The following is a 12614-nucleotide window of genomic DNA, read 5'->3' as shown; positions in this document are numbered from 1 at the left end:
TATGCACTGGGATTTTCCTTTTACTGCTTATCTATTTATTTCTGCCATCCACCTTTGATTTGAAGACTGTCCTTTCTCCTTTTTAATGGTGTAATCAAATTTTCATCCTCTCTGTGAAGATGAGTGTTTTAAAAGCCATCTTTCTTTCTTTCTTTCTTTCTTTCTTTCTTTCTTTCTTTCTTTCTTTCTTTCTTTCTTTCTTTCTTTCTTTCTTTCTTTCTTTCTTTCTTTCTTTCTTTCTTTCTGCACACTTCCAAAATACAGCATCTGGTTTTACTTGGATGTCCTTGGCAGGCTGTCTACACTGCTTGGAAGGTTGGCTTTCTACCAAGCTTGGATCTACATCCTTCAAGATTGCAGCAAGGCCTTTAATGGTAACAGTTGATGAAACAGTTCTCTAAGTGTGGTCTGAACATCATCAAGGATGAATAGAAAATTTTCTGGAGGTCAGGGGAGAAAGGTTTGCTATGACAGCAAAGAGAACATTAGAACACCAAGATTTCATGTATGTCCAGAGTTCATAGCTTAACTGTGTCCTCATATTAGTTCTTTTTTTCTGGTCAGTATTTTTATACTTTATTAAACTAAATATGAATTGCGATGCACCTGGGGAAAATGGTATATACATATTTCTACTACATATATACTGTAAAAACAGTGCTTCTACTATCCCTTTTAATTGATACCTAAGGCAGGGCTGAGTCATGTAGTGCGGAGAGGTGGTGATGAAGGGGTAGTTTGTTGAAGTGTTAAAATGGACAATACTCCTTCTGACTACAGGTGAGGGATTACATTTTTTACAATTCCCCTACATTCATAATTCCACATAAATGGAAAACAAGCCCATCATATGAAGTTCAAAGCAAGAACCTTTCTTCCTGATGTCCCACTTCTTAATTTACCACATTTTACATGTGGGAGCATGAAAAATGTATCTCTCTTGAACTACAGTTTGAAATAGTACAGCTCATTCAGCCACTTTGGAATTTGTCCACCTGTTTGAGCAGTAAGGATGCCAGCACAGAATCTCCATCACCACCTTTGGACCCTCAGCTCCATTCACCTGGATAGCAAAATTGCTATGTTTGGGGCTGATTTTTTCCCCAATGAGACCCCATCACTTCTGTTTTTCAAACTGTAAGTGACATCATCGAGGACTCTGAAGTACATATGTGTGAGGAATGTGTCTGCCAGCAACCCTCTGTCCCCCAATTTTGAGGGACAACCTCAAAGGGCTGACAACTGTATTCAGTGGTAGGGTGGCTGACCTCAGGTAAGGCCTGGAAATCTATTAAAATTAGGGTTGCCAGCCTGCAGCTGGTGACTGGAGATCTCCCAGAATGGGAGAAAATGGAGAAAATGGTTGCTTTGGAGGGTAGACTAGGGTTGCCAGCATCCAGGTGGTGGCTGGAGATCTCCTGGAATTACAACTAATCTTCAGGCCATAGAGTTTAGTTCTCTTGGAGAAAATGGCAGCTTTGAAGAGTTTATGGAGTGGAGTTTATGATATTATATCCAGCTGAGATCTCTCCTCTCTCCAAACCCCACCTTCTACAGGCTCCCCACCAAAATCTCCAGGAATTTTCCAACCTGGAGCTGACAACCCTGGGGTAGACTCTATGGTATTATACACCATTGTGGCCTCTCCCCTCCCTAAACTCCACTGTTTCCATGCTCCACCCTCAAAATCTCCAGGAATTTATCAAGTAGGACATGGCAACCCTAATTAGAATTACAGCTGATCTCAGTTTCCCTGAAGAAAATGGCTGCTTTGGAGGGTGCATTCAATGACATTATACCCTACTGAGGCCCCTCCGCTTCCCAGGCTTTCCCTCTAAATCTCCAGGAATTTCCCATCCTAGAACTGGCAACTCTAGGTGGCATATGTAGACCAGACCTAAGTTTTATCGCAATGATAGAACATACATAATTGTTTAGTGTTAAAAAGTTAAAGGAAGCCTGAAAACAAATGCTTCTGGAATATCAGAGATAAAAAATGGAGGATGTGAGGAAAAGAGAATTGAAATTACTTGCAGCATTAGTTTACATGAAATTTTATTTCAGTTTTGTCACTTTACCATTCCCTTTTCTCCTTGACAATAAGAGTTCCATTTTTAATGCTGAACTATATTTATTACAAACTAGGGGCAAATCCACATTACTCATTCTAAGTCGCATGTTCCCCGCATTCCCCACGCAATCCCGAGTGCCGGTCACATTACCTCATTAAACAGACGCATTTCATTCGCATTTCCCCCGAATATGTGGTCACAGGTTTTCAACGGGAGTTTCACGGTGGCCGTGAACAGGCCAATGCACAATTTACGTGTTTTTTTTAAAAACTACCCCCCTTCCTGTCTCTCTGGCCGTTCCGAGAGTTCCTATTGGCTGATTCAACTTGCAAGTGCTCCATAGTCTGCAAAAGACTGTTTTTGACTTTATAGCATTGGATTTATTGATTATGCTGTTTCTGAATCAAATCTGGTAGTTTGAAAAATCATTTTGGGGTGAATCCATCCTCAGAACGGACTCGTGAAACTTCCTTTTTAACTGTTTTTTATTTTTTTTATTTTATATTACTGTAATATCAAAATTATGAAATATCGAAATAATGACACTCCAAGGAAGTGAAACTTCAGTAAAATTCAGGCACTGAACTGTCCTGCATAGGAAATGCCCACGAAAGCTTCCCACATGCTTCCAAATTTCCAAAAAAGAAACGGGAGAGAGCCATCAGTGCTGTCAGTGGGGGAAAGAGAGGCATTATTATCTTCAATGATGTTTCTTTATAAGGCAAGATCGAAATAATGGAAAAGTGCGCTCAAAAATTTTTTCAAAAGGGCGGGGAAAAAAGGTCCCGCCCCAAAAAGCGGTTTTCGAGTGGCCGTGTGACCGGAGGGACGCGCGAGAAAGACGGATTGGAAGCAGGAATGTGAACGAAGAGGAAAAAATCGTGGATTGGAGGCAAACGGAAGATATCCGATAAACATGCGGGTAATGGGTGAATGTAGATTTGACCTAGGTTTCAAATCCCTGTTCAGCTATGAAGTTGACTGGGCAGCTTCAGGCAATTCTTATCTATTAGTCTAAACTACCTCATAGTGTTATCGTGTGATAAATGCTGAGTTCATTGAACCAGATCAAGAAGCTAAAGCGAATCAGAATGGTTGTTTCTGTTCCTTCATTATTTTGTTCCCTGCAAATGGACTCTTTCCAAGCCTGAGACTGAACGTGTGTTTCCTATTTCCAGCTAGGCCAAGGAACATAATGTGGAGAAATTTCATGTGATTTCCAAATTATTCAAGCACTGCTGAGTCATATGGTTATATTCCACAGCCACACAACAACTTGTTTCCCATATCTGTAGTAATGTGAATCCAATTACCTATTTTTCTTTCTCCTGCACAACTTAATCTAATAATGCTTTTGTGTAGGCCCCAGAAGGAACACTGATCATTTGTGTTTCAAGTTAGGCATTTCACTGGAAGTAAACATGACTGCTTTTTCTGAAAAAGTACAGCCCTCAATTATGTGTTTCTAGAGACTTTTGTTCCATGGGAAATTGATTTTATTTTGCACATGCGTCTTCCTTTATCTGAAAATATGCTGAGATTCTTCCTCTCCTTCAAATATTGAAAACATGCTTTAAGTAATTGAATATTTTCCAGTTGGTAAGATCAAGATCTGGGCAAGCTCAGTAATCAAGTTGTTGCCTTAGCTTTGGTACCTAGACCAAAATGGAGTTCTTGCCCTGAGACTGCAGTTTCTTTAACGATGGGTTGGGTCCAAAGTACTGTGACTGGAAAGAAGAATGTAGCTTGGTGTAGTTGCTTCAGTGGGAGACCAAGGTTCAGATCTCAAATCTACCATCGAAACTTGCTGGGTGACCTTGGGCCAGTCACGTGCTCTTGACCTATATACCTTATAGGGATGAGGTGAGGAAAAAATGAAGAACGGGTGAATGCTGTAAGCCACTTTAGGTCCCCATTGGAGTGAAAAGTAGGGTACAAAGAAGTACAATAAGTTGATGCAATAGTACTTTTCTACCTCTCACGTAGGGTTGCCAGCCTCCAGATGTGGCTGGAGATCTCCCAGAATTACAATTGATCTCCAGGCCACAGAGATCAGTTCCGCTGGAGAAAATGGCTGCTTTGGAGGGTAGACTCTACAGCATTATACCCCATTGAGGCCCCTCCCCAAACTCTACTCTTTCCAGGCTCCACCTCCAAAATCTCCAGGAATTTCCCAGCCTGGACTTGGAAACCCTACTCTCATGTCCGTACTGAAACTCTTGAAATTCTATTCCTAGGAGTCAGAAAACCCTCACAAACAAGATGAAGGACAAAGCAGGGGTCTGCAGGTAGAAGAAAGAACTAATAAAAACTGCTCATCTTTTATTTGCAGAAGTGCCCAAGGCATGAGTGCTGTTATGCTGGTGAAACATTACCTGTAGATCCAATCCACTGCTTTTTTTAATCACCGATGTGCCCAAATGGGACTTTTTGTGAGAATAAAATCCTTCCTGTATGCTACAGGCACATGATATCTGCAGATTTTCTAAGGATCAGATAGGTGCATTATTTGCAGCCTTTCTGCATTGTTGGATCTGTTGGTGGCTTTCAAAAACATTGACCATTGCATACTTCTGGATTATCTGTTTGGTTTTTAAATTGGAGGCACTATTTTATGGTGATATTGTTGTTTTAAGAATGTGATGCTGGAGAACACTCCTCCACACTGCAGCACTGGTGTCATTTCCACATTCTCCTAGGCAAGAATATTTGTATGAAGTTTCTGGGGAAGATTGTCTGAGGAAGGTGATGATGATAATTCTTATGTCAATGATGATGGCATCAGTTCTATTTCTGCTTTTCATTTAATCAAAGCTGATGTTCTGAAAAGATGCCAGTTCAATCGAAGGCCAGACTAACTAACTGAAGCTCATGCTGGATAGATGGAGGCATTGGGGGCAAATGGCTTGGTTGACTTCTTCATTGAACAGCAGTAATCTGGTCTATATGGATGAATAAGAATGAATCAAGGAGAGGGCAAGGAGAAAGAGACCAACAAAACCAGAAATATGAATTAACATTAAAGTGTAGCCTGAAAAGAAACTGTATACCCTTTCCTGCTGCACAACCCTTCACTTCCAATGTAATCAGATTTTTCCATCTTCTATTGCCCTTTGTTCTTCCTCAGCAAACTGACTGTAAGTACTAAAACAGTGCCAAAAATGAAGCACGCTTTCCATCTGATACTGCAGTAAAAGCACCGTCCCCTGCAAAGCACTGACTTTGAAAATTTTCTACAATAACTTAGTGGTAGGGCTAGCCCTGATCCTCCTCCATTTTATTGCTGGTGCTTGAAAGTGACTGAATTAAAACACAGAAAATGTCAAAAGCCACAGACTTTCTAGAATTTATTACTCAGCAATAAAGATGCCTTGGCCAGCACTGCCGCTTGCTTCAGAAGCATCCGTAGTCATCGTTTCATTACAATATCTGTATATTGCGTGACATGCCAAATACTGCATATCTGGCTGACCTTCAGTAGGACACATGTTTGACATTATACTAAAAGGGTTCTTTTTTGTTGCTTTGTTCTGTGGCCATTGTGTTAACCAAATCTCTAGTACATCCAGAGTATTCAGAAGGGAAAGGTAAAAATAACTCTCATGTAAATCCACCGAGTATGATCTAAAGCCCCATGCATGCAAGAGCTTTCTGCACTTTCCAGAGAAGGAAAAATGCCATGTGTGCATACAGAAGTTTGCCACTGTATGCACCAAATTTCTTTCTGCATATAGTGAAAGGAACATTTTTATGCACTTAGCTGTTCATTTCTTCTGCTCATATTTTGCTTATTTACAGATAGCTCAGAGTAGTTTATGCAGACTCCCAGTGGCCCTGTAGTAGTTTATTTGGTACCTTGGATGGACTGTATTGCATCCATTGTCTTCAGAATAAAAGTTGGAATTGTATGTACACTTATGTGGAATTAAGCACACTGAACAGATTTATTGTGAGGGGAATGTTTGACTAGGAGGATTCAAACCCAGCGTAGCAGCAACCCAAAAGGGCCAGACTCTTTCCCCCTGCAGTTCTAGTGCAGAGTGATATCATTGGTGCACTTTCTTGCTTCTTAGTGATCCAGTTAAGTAAAGGACTCACTGAATGGTCTTTTTACCCCTCTGTTTCTTTAGATGGTAATATATACTTCGAATGCAAAGCTACAAACTGCTTTGGGTCTTCCCTGCGGAGTCTAACAGAAGGTTTGGGTGTGGTGCCTGGAGAGGGTAGTTTGTGGAGGGAAAGGAGCTCAGCAGGGATGTGATGTCATAATTTGCCTTCTGAAAGTGCCATTTTGTCCAGGAGAAATGATCTCTGTAGTTTGCAGAGCAGTTGTAATACTGGAAGAACTTCATGCCCCTCCTGGAGGCTCCTAACAGCACAATGGCACCCTGCACTTCCCCTTGAAAGTCCCACACTGACAGCATTGATATGCCCTCTCTTTTTGCTTAGCTGTTGCCATCTACCTTTCATGGGCACAGAGCAGGGGTCACTGGGAGAAGGTGGGGGGGAGATAACTCTGAATTTTCTGCATTGTGCAAGGGGTTGGTCTAGATGACCTTTGGAGTACCTTCCAGCTCTATGTTTCTATGTCTATGAGATGCCTTCAGGGAAATAGTGTTGTTGTTTGCTTGCCTTATCTCGACTTCCCTTTTTGGTTCTAGTTTCAGCGCTGGTTTATTACTTTCCCAAACGTGCTGCCCATGTTCACTTGGATATCTTGGACAGCACCACGTCCTTTTCAACTTACCTTTACATTAGAGCTGGGCATGAACCAAAATATGAACAAAAATTCATGACGAACCAGGCCGGTTCGTGGTTCATGAACCAGCGGTTCTTCAGATCCCATTTCTGACAAACCACCACAAACTTTAAGCTAGTTTGTTTGGTTCATTTTTTGGTTTGTCACTGCAGACAGCTTGGTGCCGATCAATCAGTTTCCTAGGCAACAGAGGATGGACTTCCTGCAGACCTTCTGCTGACCTAGAAGTGACCTTCTGCTGACCCGGAAGTGACAATTTCTGACCTGGATATGATGTTTTCACGAACCAAACAAACCGGTTCGCAAACCAGGGGAAGGTTCGTGAAAATTCATGGTTCGTGGTTTGTAAAATTTGATGAACCACAACCACGTGGTTCATTTTTTTCCCGGTTCGTGCCCATCTGTACTTTGCATACATCTGTCTGGACTGGTCAGGCCACAAAGGTGCCAAGAGACCATGAGCAGAATGGCTGGCTCCTATGAGTCATATGTAATGTTGGGATGGGGAGGGGAATGTACAATGTGTCTTATGATAAGAATATCACAGCAAGTATTCAAAAACCTCTAACAACCAACCACCTCTTAACAATCTACTAGTAATATTGTTAGTGCCAATGTGCATACTTTAGCAGTGGTGCATCTGACGAAGACAGCTGTGGTTCTCAAAAGCTTATGCTACAATAAAGTTGGTTAGTCTTAAAGGTGCTATCTGGACTCTTTACTATTTAGTGGTGGTACAGTGATTCATAGAAACATAGAGCTGGAATGTATCCCAAAGGTCATCTCATCCAACCCCCTGAACAATGCAGAAATTCACAGGTTCCCCCCCTCCCCCACGGACCCCTGTTCTATGCCCAGAGGAAGGCAATAAATCTCCAGGATCCCTAAGCAATCTGGCCTGGAGAGAAATTCCGTTCTGGCCCCAAATCATTACCCTGGGCACACAGTGTTCAATGTCAAAGAAAGAGCGGACATCTTTCCCCTGCCTATTTTTGATCCTGGATCTATATTCCATAGCATAATAGATCTCACAATCTCTTTTATATTTGCAATTGTCCCCCAAGGAACAGTTTGTGATGGTCTATTACAGAGTATGGTTGATAAAAAGTAAGAGAAAAAATAAGTAGCAGTGGAATGATTGCCAGTAGGAAGCAGGGAAAGCTTGATTATGAGGCTCAACTGACCCTTTCATCCCATTGGAAGCAACAGCAGGACTCAGTTCTGTCTTGGAAATATACTCGTTAAGGAGGGAGCACATTTAGACTCTGGAAAGAAAATTGCAGAATCTCTGGTCCAGATCTCCTGTATTAATGGCTTCCAGAATCTCTGGTTATATCAAACTGTTTCCAGTCATATCTGAGATCAGTTTTCCTTTTACTGGTTGGCTGCACAGGTTCAGATCAGATTTCTGCAGCTTGGCAATGCCTTGCAAAAATAAAAGAGCCTCTGGAAATGAACAAGCATCAGTCTTTGGTATAAGCAAAAGAGACACCCACGTTCTTGGGAAAGGGCAGCGCTGTCCTCGGTAGATGAGTAGCTGCTGTGTGAATCAGCACTACTACCATATCAAGCACCTTTGTTATCTCTGTTTTGTTATTAGTTTGAAATAAGATGTCAAAGTCCATTTGTCTCTAGCTGAAGAATGGCTGCATTGCATTATTGAACTGACAATATTTCAACATGCTTAGGCTGCAAGAATATAATGTGCTCTCCCAAAGTCCATGCGAATTTCTTGTGGTAGTGGGTTGATTAAGGAACTGTTGGGATCATTTGACTTTTCAGTTAATATACTTTGGACGTGCACCCAAGAGAAGCAAAGAGGATGAAGAAAATTCAGTGGTGGCTAAAGAACATTGCAAATCACCTTCTTGTCAGATTTTTTTGGCAGCCTCGATTGCTTTGTCATGGTCCAAGGTGGTCTGCCTCTAAATACAAATTCCTGGATACAACCTGGCAATGCTCTTACTTTCATGGCCTTCTTGTGAGCTTCCTGGAGCCATAACTGTGTCTGGCCACAGTTAAAGAGAGAAAGCTGGACCGATACTGACACTCCCTTGAATCAGAAGAAGAGAGCTGTGACTCTTAAAAGATTATACCCTGAAAATCTTGTTGGTCTCTAAGGTGCCACTGGACTCAAATCCTGCTGTTCAACTGCAGACCAAAATTACTACCTACCTGAACTGGTACTCTCCATGGAAATCTTTAGTAAAAGGTGAAAGATATATGCGATCTGAAGAAAAACCAGAGTAGTGTTGGTCTGATCCAGTAGGGTTCTGTTGATGTTCTTAACCTCTTAGGCTGCTTACAGACATCATGTTAAGCAATAACTTGCCCCCTCAGCCATGAACACAGCTGGTTCCTTGTGCCTGAACACTCGACATTCCTACCCTACTCATCTTGAGCAGAGTGTGACTATAGAGTCCTGGTGTGAAGTAACTTGTGGCATCCCAGAGTGAATGCAATGCAGTCCCAGGAGAATCAGAGGATTTTTTTTTACTCTAAGACAGGATTGTTGTAAACCATAGTTTAAACCTAGCTTAGAATCCTGATTAATAGGTAATAAAGAAAGAGTGCTTCTCCTGAGCACCTGTATGTCTGTATTGCAGTGTATGGGAGTTTGTTTCAAACCAGAACTCCTTAATCATGTTCTGTGTGAGAAGAGAGGAGAAAAACTGAGGAGAATACATGTATGCAAGAAATATACCATATTTGTGCCCATCAGGGTAAATTGCAGCATAGCATAATATTTTCAGCCCTGATGTTGGGGCTATCTTGGTCTACTTTTATTAAGGCAAGATCTCATTTCATAGTTTGAAGAAAAAGTGCCAAACCTTTCCGCATAATGTTGATTTGGATTCTGTTGTTTAATCAAAACAGCATGTGGACTGAAAGAACCTGGATTTCAATTTGATTTCCATTCACTGGGTAACTCTTGGTAAAAATGAGAATAACAGTGACTTGTTTCACCAAATTTGTATGAGGCTAGACAATTCAAAGTTTGAGCTCCATCAGTTCCATGCTGTATGCATTATGAATGATATATTATGCATTATTAATTCCTTAGATATCTCCTCCGATCAGCTATGAAAATGCCACCAGAGGTCGCCATGTCAGCTATGACTTGAGGGCACCCTCCACCACCACATTTCAGTTCAAAAGTTGTCAATACTATATTTTCAAAACTCTACCCCCCCCCCCCAAATCTGCTTAAATAGTTGCAGAGGTTAGAGTGTTAGACTAGGATCTGAGAGACCTTAATTCATATCTCCATTCTGCCATGATACCTTTCGGGTAACTCTGGTCCTGTCACTGTCTCATCTACTGTATGCAGGTGTTGTGAGTGATAAAATGCAGAGCAGATAACCATATACACCATCCAGAGCTCCTTAGGGGGGGTGGGAGGATGGGACAGAAATATACCAAATGACAGTAGAGAGTTTTTTAAAAAAACTAAAACCAAATTTAAATGCTGAAATTTAAATAAAAACATTTTGACTGTAGGCTGAAAATTAAAGCCTGAATCTTTGCAGTAATTTCAGTTCTGCTCACATCCCCTTGACTCGCAAAGTGAGACTTTCCCACTTCCCCTCCTGCTGCTGTAGCCCATTGAGTGTTTTGTGGATCAGCAGACCCCCGGGAACAGCATGGGGGGGAAAGTGGGTGTCTGGATTTTGAGGGGGGCCCCCCCAAAAGTGCCCTTAAAAGTTGGGTTGGATAGAAGCCTCTGATTCTGCTCAGCTATCCCTTCGGTCTACATTTATAATTAGCTGCAGTATTCTGCACAAAGTGATTCACAATTCCTCTTTTGTTAATAATGCTGGAGAAGCTCAATGCATATTCAGAACAAGCAAATCTTGACTTGACATGTGGACATTTCTTTGACTTAATGATCAATGTTCTTAAAAATAACTGAACCTCCCTGCTCCCATCTTGTTGGAAATGAATCAGAAAACCTCCACACTAAAATTCAGATGCATTCTTTCTTAGCAGGGAAATGAAATGGGTTTCGTTTCAGAGCGTTGTCCTCTTGGTATCAGCTTCTCCATTAGCCACCTGGCCCCAATATGTCTATGCTTATACAGTTTCTCTTTAAATAAATACAGTTGTCAGAATGATGCTTGGAATTCTCTTGCATTGCCAACAGTGCTGCTTTCTTTTCAGGCTATCACGAAGCACACAAAAGCCAACATCCCAGATCTGTACACTTTTCTCCCCAGTGATCTGCACCCAGAAGAACACTTTCTGAGGAATAAATGAGGTACAGGGAAGTTGATTTAAAGGGAATTTTAGTGGAACTGCATGACCTCAACAACAACAAGGACAACCCAGGGTTAGAACTGGAAGTCCCTTACTCCCCTCTCCCTTCAAAACCTAATTGGTGGAGATGCTTCAAGTATATCACAAGTTGTAGAAAATATCACATGGCATGTACTGAGGAGTGAGGATTGGGTGATAGGGGAGATTTTACTCCACTGAGTGGAGTAAGATCTTTCCTTGTGGAAGAAGGAAGAGGTGATTTTGCTGAATTCATGCTCCTAACTGCACTCTCGTATGCCAGCTCACCATTTTGTCCACAAGTGTCTCTTGACCTCCAGAATTAACTTTGGGGGGGACTGCTAGGAGAAGAGAAAATGTGGATGTTCTATAATCTCCTTGTTCACCCAGTTCATAAGATCTAACCTATATATTTGTCCACATGGCATGTTAAGAAGAAATCAAAATGGTTCCTAAGAAAGGCAGCAACAATGGTCCACTGCAGCATTTGGAGAATGTGTACTTAAAGCTGAATTTATATGGCATATTGAAACTTTTGGGAAGCCTTTGGCCCTTGGCAACACCACAGGGAGGCAAATTCCACCTTTGGAAAACTGGCTTCCCTAGAAAAGGTTTGTGACAGAGTTCAGTGCCCAGGTATGCTGAATGTCTTGCCTCCTGTCAGAGAAGTTTTCCACGTGCACAACTTATTCTTGCTTTTCTGAGCAGCCAATCCGCTAGCATCAGAATCACATTAAGCACAGGGATTCTGCACATTTTCCTTCTCTCCACATTTTTCTAGATTCTACATCGGTTTATTTTCTTACAGACATGCCTTCAAAAAAACAGGACTTAGGAGTGAGGAAGCTGTCATCATCAAGGGCATCATAGTGGCAATGCCCTTTTCTTTCATTTTTTTGTTGTGCATGCACTAGAAGAGGAGCTTGGCATGTGTGGGCATGAGAATCACCATATTGTCTCTTGGAAGAATGTCGAAAAATGCTGTTCACTCAAAGGTTCACCCCAACATTTGGACACTTGGAGCTGTAAACTGGTTTTTAAAATTTCTCCTTTCAACAAACAGCAGGCAAACGGAGAGGAATCAACTGCTCCCCCATCAAATTAATTGCTTTCAGGGAGGCAATGCTTAATGTTTAATCATATAAATGTCTCTAGCAGGCTGAGAATAATGAACTGGGCTGGCGGAGTCACTCTGCAACAATCTCCAGCAGACTGGAAAGTGATAACAAAGACCCCCAAACCCATAAAAAAATAAAATTCTCACAAAAAATAAACATTGTAAATGGGGGAAGGGCACTGGATATCAAGGCGTTATTAGAAAAAACAAAACAAAAACTCAAAGAGTTGCCCATGCAAGGGAAAAAACCCCTTCTTTCTCTTGAGGGGAAGGGTCAAGGGGGCATAGAAAAGGCGGGAAAGAAAGCAAAAAGGCGGGAAAGAATGCAGAATGAGCGGCCAGAAAGAGCAAAGAGCAGAAAGTGAATGGCCATGACAAAAAAATAGATGAG

At 41.6% G+C, this 12614-nt stretch overlaps 1 pseudogene; it reads right to left on the bottom strand.

The window, feature by feature from the left end:
- Positions 1-8971: 8971 nt before the first annotated feature.
- Positions 8972-9081, bottom strand: LOC129329461 (U5 spliceosomal RNA; annotated as a pseudogene).
- Positions 9082-12614: the final 3533 nt, after the last annotated feature.

The sequence above is a fragment of the Eublepharis macularius genome, chromosome 4 (genome assembly GCF_028583425.1).
Source record: "Eublepharis macularius isolate TG4126 chromosome 4, MPM_Emac_v1.0, whole genome shotgun sequence".
NCBI classification, from domain to species: Eukaryota; Metazoa; Chordata; class Lepidosauria; order Squamata; family Eublepharidae; genus Eublepharis; species Eublepharis macularius.
Note: the sequence above shows the minus strand (reverse complement) of the source record. Positions and strands in the feature narration are given on the sequence as shown.